The sequence below is a fragment of the Lithobates pipiens genome, unplaced genomic scaffold (assembly GCF_037356315.1).
Source record: "Lithobates pipiens isolate NorthernLeopardFrog02 unplaced genomic scaffold, aLitPip1_a1.2 Scaffold_10, whole genome shotgun sequence".
NCBI classification, from domain to species: domain Eukaryota; kingdom Metazoa; phylum Chordata; class Amphibia; order Anura; family Ranidae; genus Lithobates; species Lithobates pipiens.
Window position 1 is genome coordinate 640,013 of NW_027507686.1, and position 7,908 is coordinate 647,920.

A 7,908-nucleotide genomic window follows, 5' to 3' on the forward strand; every position below is an offset into this window, starting at 1 on the left:
CTCCGGAGTCCATTAAGGCCTTTGAGAGTCTCAAGGCTGCCTTTGTTTCTGCTCCTGTGTTGGCACATCCTGATCCTACGTGGCCTTTTATCCTAGAAGTTGATGCTTCTGAGACTGGAGTTGGCGCCCTTCTGTCTCAAAATCCTAACTCTGAGAGTGCTATGCATCCGTGTGGCTACTTTTCCAAGAAATTGTCACCTGCTGAGTGTAATTATGAGATTGGTGACAGAGAGCTGTTGGCGGTCATTTTAGCCCTGAAAGAATGGAGACATCTCCTAGATGGTACCACTGTGCCCGTTCTTATTCTTACTGACCATAAGAATCTCACATTCTTGTCTGAGGCTAAGCGACTCTCTCCCAGAAGGGCGCGATGGGCTCTTTTCTTGTCCAGCTTTAATTACATTGTCTCATTCTTACCCGGTACTAAGAATGTAAGGGCGGATGCCTTGTCACAACAATTTTCCTCCACTTCCTAGTCGGAGTCGGTTCCAATTCCTATGATACCTCCTGATTGTATCTTAGCTACGGTTCGCACCAGTCTTACTTCTCCTTTGGATAACAAAATTCTTGCTGCTCAGGTCCATGCTCCTCCTGATAAACCTTGTGAACCTGTAAACCTTTGTCCCAGAGAGTCTCCGTACTGCAGTGCTCCAGACTTACCATTCTCCCAAGGCAGCTGGCCATCCTGGGAAGAATCAACTCATTTGGGCCATCTCCCAACAATTCTGGTGGCCTAGTCTACGGGCTGATGTTACTGCCTTTGTAGCTGCCTGTCCCGTGTGTGCTCAGAGTAAGACTCCACGACACCTTCCAGTGGGCCTCCTACAACCCATACCCAATGGAGAGAGGCCCTGGACTCACCTGTCTATGGATTTCATTGTGGAATCGCCCAACTCCCAAGGCAACACTGTTATCCTTATGGTGGCTCACCGGTTCTCAAAGATGTGTCATTGTATTCCACATAAGAAGTTGCCCACCTCTAAGGAACTGGCTTCCATTTTTGCTCGGGAGATCTTTCGCTTACATGGGCTACCCAAGGTGATTGTCTCGGATAGGGGCAGTCAGTTTGTCTCCCGGTTCTGGCGAGCCTTTTGTGCACAGTTGGGAATCCAGCTTGCGTCCTCTTCTGCGTATCACCCGCAGTCTAATGGAACCGCAGAACAAGCCAATCAGTCCTTGGAGCAATTCCTATGTTGCTATATTTCTGACCATCATAACAACTGGTCTGACCTATTACCTTGGGCAGAGTTTGCTCACAACAGTGCCTTGAATTATGCCTACCGATTGTCTCCATTTATGGTGAATTATGGTTTCCAACCTTCCATGTTGCCTGACTCGTTTGTTCCGCAGAGTATTCCTGCGTTAGCGGAGTATCTCCATGGTCTTCGTTCCACTTGGGTACAAGTCCAGGAGGCTTTGCGTCATGCTAATGATAGGTACAGACTCCATGTTGACCGCAGACGCCTTCCTACCAGGTTGGGGACTGGGTCTGGCTGTCATCTCGCAACCTCTGGCTTCGTGTTCCCTCACTGAAGTTTGCACTTCGGTTTATTGGGCCTTTCCGCAGGATTAACCCAGTAGCTTACGCGTTGGACCTTCCTCCTAGTATGCGCATCTCAAATGTGTTTCATGTCTCCTTATTGAAACCTTTGGTCTGTAACCAATTTACCACCTCGGTGCCACGTCCTCACCCTATTCAGGTTGAGAACCATGAGAAGTATGAGGTACAATCCATTGTTGACTCCCATAGGTTCTGTGGGCGCATACAGTTCCTGGTGCATTGGAAGGGGTACGGTCCGGAGGAAAGCTCCTGGGTTTCAACCTCTGACGTACATGCCCCTGTCCTCCTGCGCGAGTTCCATAGATGGTTTCCCCTCAAGCCCGGTGGCCCTCCGAGGGAAAGGGGTCATTGGGGGGGTACTGTCAGGGCTGGCTTAGCCCTTCCTCCCCTGGGCTAGCTGCTCAGCTATCGGCTAATTGCCAGCTCTCTTCTCTTTCCACAGTTACCAGCTGTTCCCTATGATTCTCGACTGACCTGCCTATTTAAAGCCTTCCAGCTCACTCTTTCCTTTGCCTTCGCATTGGTCACATCACAAGGAACCATCTCCTGCTGTTTGTTTCAAGACTGGCTTGCTGACATCCCTCCTGGCTTCTTATCCTGCTTGCAGTTGCTCTCCTTGGATCCCTGACGTCTGGACTGGCTGATTACCCGATCTGGTTTATGAACTTTGGACTGGCTGACTACCCGATCTGGCTACTGGACTCTGGCTATGCTTGACTACGCTTTTTTCTATTTACCTTTTTATTTTTATTAATAAACAAGTGCGATTTGATTGTACTTCTGTCTCTGTCTGTTTCATGGTTTCTGACGCACGGAGACACCACCAGCATGTGATGTTCACACAGAAACTCCACCAGCATGTGTCATTCACACAGAGACTCCCCCACCATGTGTCATTCACACGGAGACTCCACCAGCATGTGTCGTTCACACGGAGACTCCACCAGCATATGTCATTCTCATGGAGACTCCACCAGCATGTGATGTTCACACGGAGACCCCACCAGCATGTGCAGTTTACACGGAGACTCCACCAGCATGTGACATTCACACGGATACTCCAACATGTAACGTTCACACGGATACTCCACCAATATGTGATGTTCACATGGAGACTTTACCAATATGTGACATTCACATGGAGACTCCACCAACATGTGATGTTCACACAGAGCCTTCACCAACATGTGATGTTCACACAGAGCCTCCACCAGCATGTGACATTCACATTGAGACACCACCTGAATGTCACATTCATGTTGAGACTACAGCACAATGGGATGTTCATGTTGAGAACCCATCAAAATACCAGGGCAGCCATTTCAATATCTCCTCCAATGAAGATGAGGGCAAGTTTAAAGAAAAGTATAGGCAGATCCTGGTGGTAGGGGATTCTGTTATTAGAGGGACAGAAAGGACAATTTGTTAGAAAGACCGTAATCGACAAACAGTATATTTTTTCCCCGGTCGCACGAGTTTGGGACATTGCAGATCAGATGGATGGATTGTTGGATGGGGCTGGGGATGACCCAGCTACAATGGTACAAATTGGAACCAACAACAACATTAGAAGAAAATGGAGTGCCCTACAAAATGATTTCAGGGACTTAGGGGCTATATTGAAGAAAAGGACCTCCAAGGCAGTATTTTCAGAAATACTGCCTGTACCTCGAGCCACACCAAGGAGGCAGCAGGAGCTTAGGGAGCTTAGCAGGTGGCTGAATAACTGGTGTAGGAAAGAGGGGTTTGGCTTCATGGAGACCTGGAATGACTTTTCAATTGGTAACTTGCTCTACAGCAAGGATGGATTGCACTTAAATGAGCAGGGTGAAGTTCTGTTGGGAAAGAAAAAAACCAAAAAGTTGGAAAAAAATTTAAATCAACCATGTGTCATTCACATCGAGACTCCACTAGCATGCAACGATTCTGTTGATACTCGGGCAGAATGTAACTTTCCCACTAAGATTCCGGCAGATTGTGGCGTTACCACTGAGACTCTGGTAGAATGTGACATTTACAATGAGTCTTCTCCAGAATGTGACTTTCACAAAGAGACTACTCCAGAATGTGGTGTTCAAAATGAGTCTCCTCCAGAATGTGATGTTTATAATGAGACCCCTCCATATTGTGATGCTCAGAATGAGACTACTCCAGAATTTCCCGATCACAATGAGTCTCCTCCAGAATGTGTCATTCATAATGAGACTCCTCCAGAATGTGACATTCACTTAAAGAATTCACCAACATGTGACGTTCACACGGAGACTCCACCAGCATGTGACGTTCACACGGAGACTCCACCAGCATGTGATGTTCACATGGAGACTCCAGCAGCATATGACGTTCACATTGAGACTCCACCAGCATGTGACGTTCACACCAAGACTCCACCAGCCTATGATGAAGATTGGGGCAAGGTAACAAGAAAGGATAGGCACATACTAGTGGTAGGGGATTCAGTTATTGGAAAGATACAGAGGGCAATCTGTCACAAAGGCCGTTATCACCAAACAATATGCTGTTTACCGGGCGCTCGGGTTCGGAACATTGCAGATTGCATGGACAGTTTCTTGGAATGGCGCTGGAGAGGACCCAGCTGTCATGGTATATATCAGTACCAATGACAAAGTTAGAGAAAGAGGGAGTGCCCTACAAAATGATTTCTGGGACTTAGTGGCTATATTAAAGAAAAGGTCCCACAAGGCAATATTTTCAGAAATACTGCCGGTACCTCGAGCCACACCAGAGAGGCAACATGAGCTTAGGGTACTTAACAAGTGGCTGAGGAACTGGTGCAGGGAGGAGGGGTTTGGCTTCATGGCGAACTGGGGTGACTTTTCAGGTGGTTACCATCTTTATAGTAGTGACGGACTGCACTTAAATGGGAGGGGTGCAGCTTTTTTGGGAATGAAGATGGGCAAAATGTTGGAAGAAAATTTTAACTAGGTGATGAGGAGGAGGGATTAGAGGATGATTTGCTAGTGAATATGAGGGAAAAAGTCTTCAATTCAAGCCATCACCAGAATCCACTACCTCATCAATCTCTTGAAAGATTCTCATCAGCAGCTTCTGAATCAAAAACTATCAACGTAGTTGGACAAACAAGACAATTGGCTTTTTTCCTAGAAGAAGACTCAACCAAAAGTCTGAGGAAACCTCCCAGGGGACCAGGTACGGCTGTGCCAACACAGGTCCCTACACTGGTGGCGGCTGCCACTCCAGTAACCGGAGGGTCCTAACATCAGGCCTCCATTCTTATTTTGGAGCTTCTGAATCACCATCAATGTAGCTGGACAAACCAGACAATGGACTGTTCCTAGAAGAAGACTCAACAAAAAGTCTGAGGAACCCTCCCAGGGACCAGGTACGGCTGTACCAACACAGGCCCCCACACTGGTGGTGGCTGCCACTTTAGTAACGGAGGGTCTTCTCATCAGCTGTATATTTCCCTTTCTGTAGCTTCTGCAGAAGCTTTAAGGTTAATCAAATATATCACATTCTAAAGGGAAAGGTAGAACAAGGGGAGGGGGATATGGAAGAGGGAGAGAGGAAGAAAAAGAGGGGGGTTGGGTGAAAGGAAAGGGTATGGGAGTTCCCCCCAACCCTCACCCCCTTCTATTCTCCAACCTCCCTTCCCCTCCCTCTCCTTTCCTCCCTCTCTCCCTCTTCCATACTCCCCCTCCCCCTTGTTCTACCTTTGCCTTTATAATGTCATATTTTTGATTAACCTTAAAGCTTAATGTCTACATTTGGGCAAACAAAACAATTGGCTGTTCCTAGACTCAACAAAATGTCTGAGGAACCCTCCCGGGGACCAGGTACGGCTGTACCATCACAGATTCCTATACTGGTGGCGGCTGCCACTCCAGTAATCAGAGGTTCCTCTCATCAGCCCACTATTTCCATTTCTTCAGCTTCTGCAGAAGCTTTACAGTTAAGCTTTAAGGTTAATGAAAAATATCACATTCCAAAGGGAAAGGTAGTACAAGGGTAGGAGGAGTATGGAAGAGGGAGAGATGGAGGAAAAGAAAGGTGGGAGGTTGGGGGTAATAAAGGGGTGTGAGGGTTCCCTCCAACCCTCACCACCCTTCTATCCTCCAACTTTCTTCCCCCCTCTCCTTTCCTCCCTCTCTCCCTCTTCCATACTCCCCCTACCCATGTAACATTCTTTCCCTTTATAATGTGATATTTTTGTTTAACCTTAAAGCTTAATGTCTACATTTGGCAACTCTTGGATACGAGGCAGTTTTTGGAAGACTTGGTTTGGTTCCCCACGGCCTAGCAGTAACCGGAGGGTCCTCCCATCAGGCATCCATTTTTGTTTTTGGAGCTTCTGAATCAGCATAAATGTAGCTGGACAAACAAGACAATTGGCTGTTACTAGAAGAAGACTCAACAAAAAGTATGAGGAATCCTCCCAGGGACCAGGTACGGCTGTACCAACACAGGCCCCCACACTGGTGGCAGCTGCCACTCCAGTAACGGGGAGGTCTTCACATCAGCTCTATATTTCCTTTAGCTTCTGAATCACCAACTATCAATGTAGTAGTTCAGAAGAAGATAATTGGCTTTTTCCTAAAAGAAGACTCAACAAAAAGTCTGAGGAACCCTCCTAGGGACCAGGTATGGCTGTACCAACACAGGTTCCTACACTGGTGGTGGCTGCCACTCCAGTAACCTGAGAGTCTTTCCTTCAGCTCTCCATTATATTTTTTGGAGCATCTGAATCACCAACTATCAATGTAGCTGGACAGACAAGGCAGTTGGCTGTTCCTAGAAGAAGACTCAACATGTATGTTTTTGAGGCGTATGCTTGTCCGGCTATGAGGGAAGGTTGAAGGCGGGTATGTTTTTTGAGGCGTGTGTTGGATCGGCTATGAGGGGAGGTTGGAGGCCGGTATGTTTTTGAGGCGTGTGTTGGACCGGCTATGAGGGGAGGTTGAAGGCCAGTATGTTTTTGAGGTGTGTGTTGGACCGGCTATGTGGGGAGGTTGGAACTCTTTTTGTCTTCAGAGGCAGGAGGAGTCTTTCCAGCTTTCTCTGCTGGAGAAATGAGACTCTTCCCACCAGTGAGGTCCTTCATGGAGAAGTCCAAGGACTTCCTCATTCAGGGTGTATGAATCTTTACCCTGTGTGGGGGCTGATTTAATCCCAAAAAGGACATCCATGCAGGTGCAGTTGCGCGGACACACCCTGAGTGCGTTTGGGACCATGCACCGGCACCCACATAGATGTCACATGGGTACAGCCGCTGCACCCCAGTTGACACCAATGGGACTGCCTACATAGGATGCTGGGTACAGCTGTGAATCCTCATTCCGGTAAACATTGCCCTCCCATGGGGTACAGATTCATATCCCCGTGTGAATGAGACCTAAGGGTGAATGGAATAAGTAGCTCCATTGTGTTGCTAATTTGGGGATCACTGTACCCCTCTTTATTGTTATTTGCTTGTGTTTTATTATAGGAGTGTTATATATTGTAGATTAGGATAAATTTGTATATGTTGTGGAGGTGTGTGTTATTCTTTAGGTGTGTTTTGGAGTGTTTTATATATAGATTGTAGTTTAGGTTAAGTTTGGATTTCTTCTGGAGGCGCTTTGAGTGGATAAAACAGCGGGGGCGGACCTTAGAGAACAGAGGCCGCATATGGGCAGGGCACATAGGCTTAGGGGTTAGCCTTGTAGCACTGGGGTCCTTGTTTCATATTCCAGGACACTATCTGCATGGAGTTTGCATGTTCTCCCTGTGCTTGCGTGGGTTTTCCTCCGGGTATTCCAGTTTCCTCCCACACTACAAAGACACGCTACCTTACGTTGGTGGTGCAGTGGTGAGCATAGCTGCCTTCCCAGCAGCTGATCCAGGTTTGATTCTCAGCCAGCGCCATCTCCAATACTTGGAGTCCTCAGAGAGGAAAGCGCTATACAAGGTCAATGCGGATTATATATTAGCGGTGGAATAAAGAATGAAGTGAATGTTTGAGGAAGAAAATGTTCTCCCAGAATCTATAGAAGGTGAACCCAACAACTGATAGAAGACGCCTAGGCTGAGATCACACCTAGGCCTTTCCGGATCGCGGGCGCAATTACTGCAATTCGCGAATTGCCGCAAAACACATGTTTGTCATCCCTTTACTTTCAATGGCATCCCAATATTGTCACCTGACAAATCACACACAAAAAAATCATGGGACGCCTGGTTTTCCAAAAGCAGTCCAAGTAATTTGTCAGGCGTCAATCGCAGCAAAATCACGCCTTGATTGGGGTGATGTTGAAAGTAAACGGATCGCAGGCATGTCCTGTGTTTTGCAGCGGTTCGGAAATCCGGAACACCTAGGTGTGTCTATC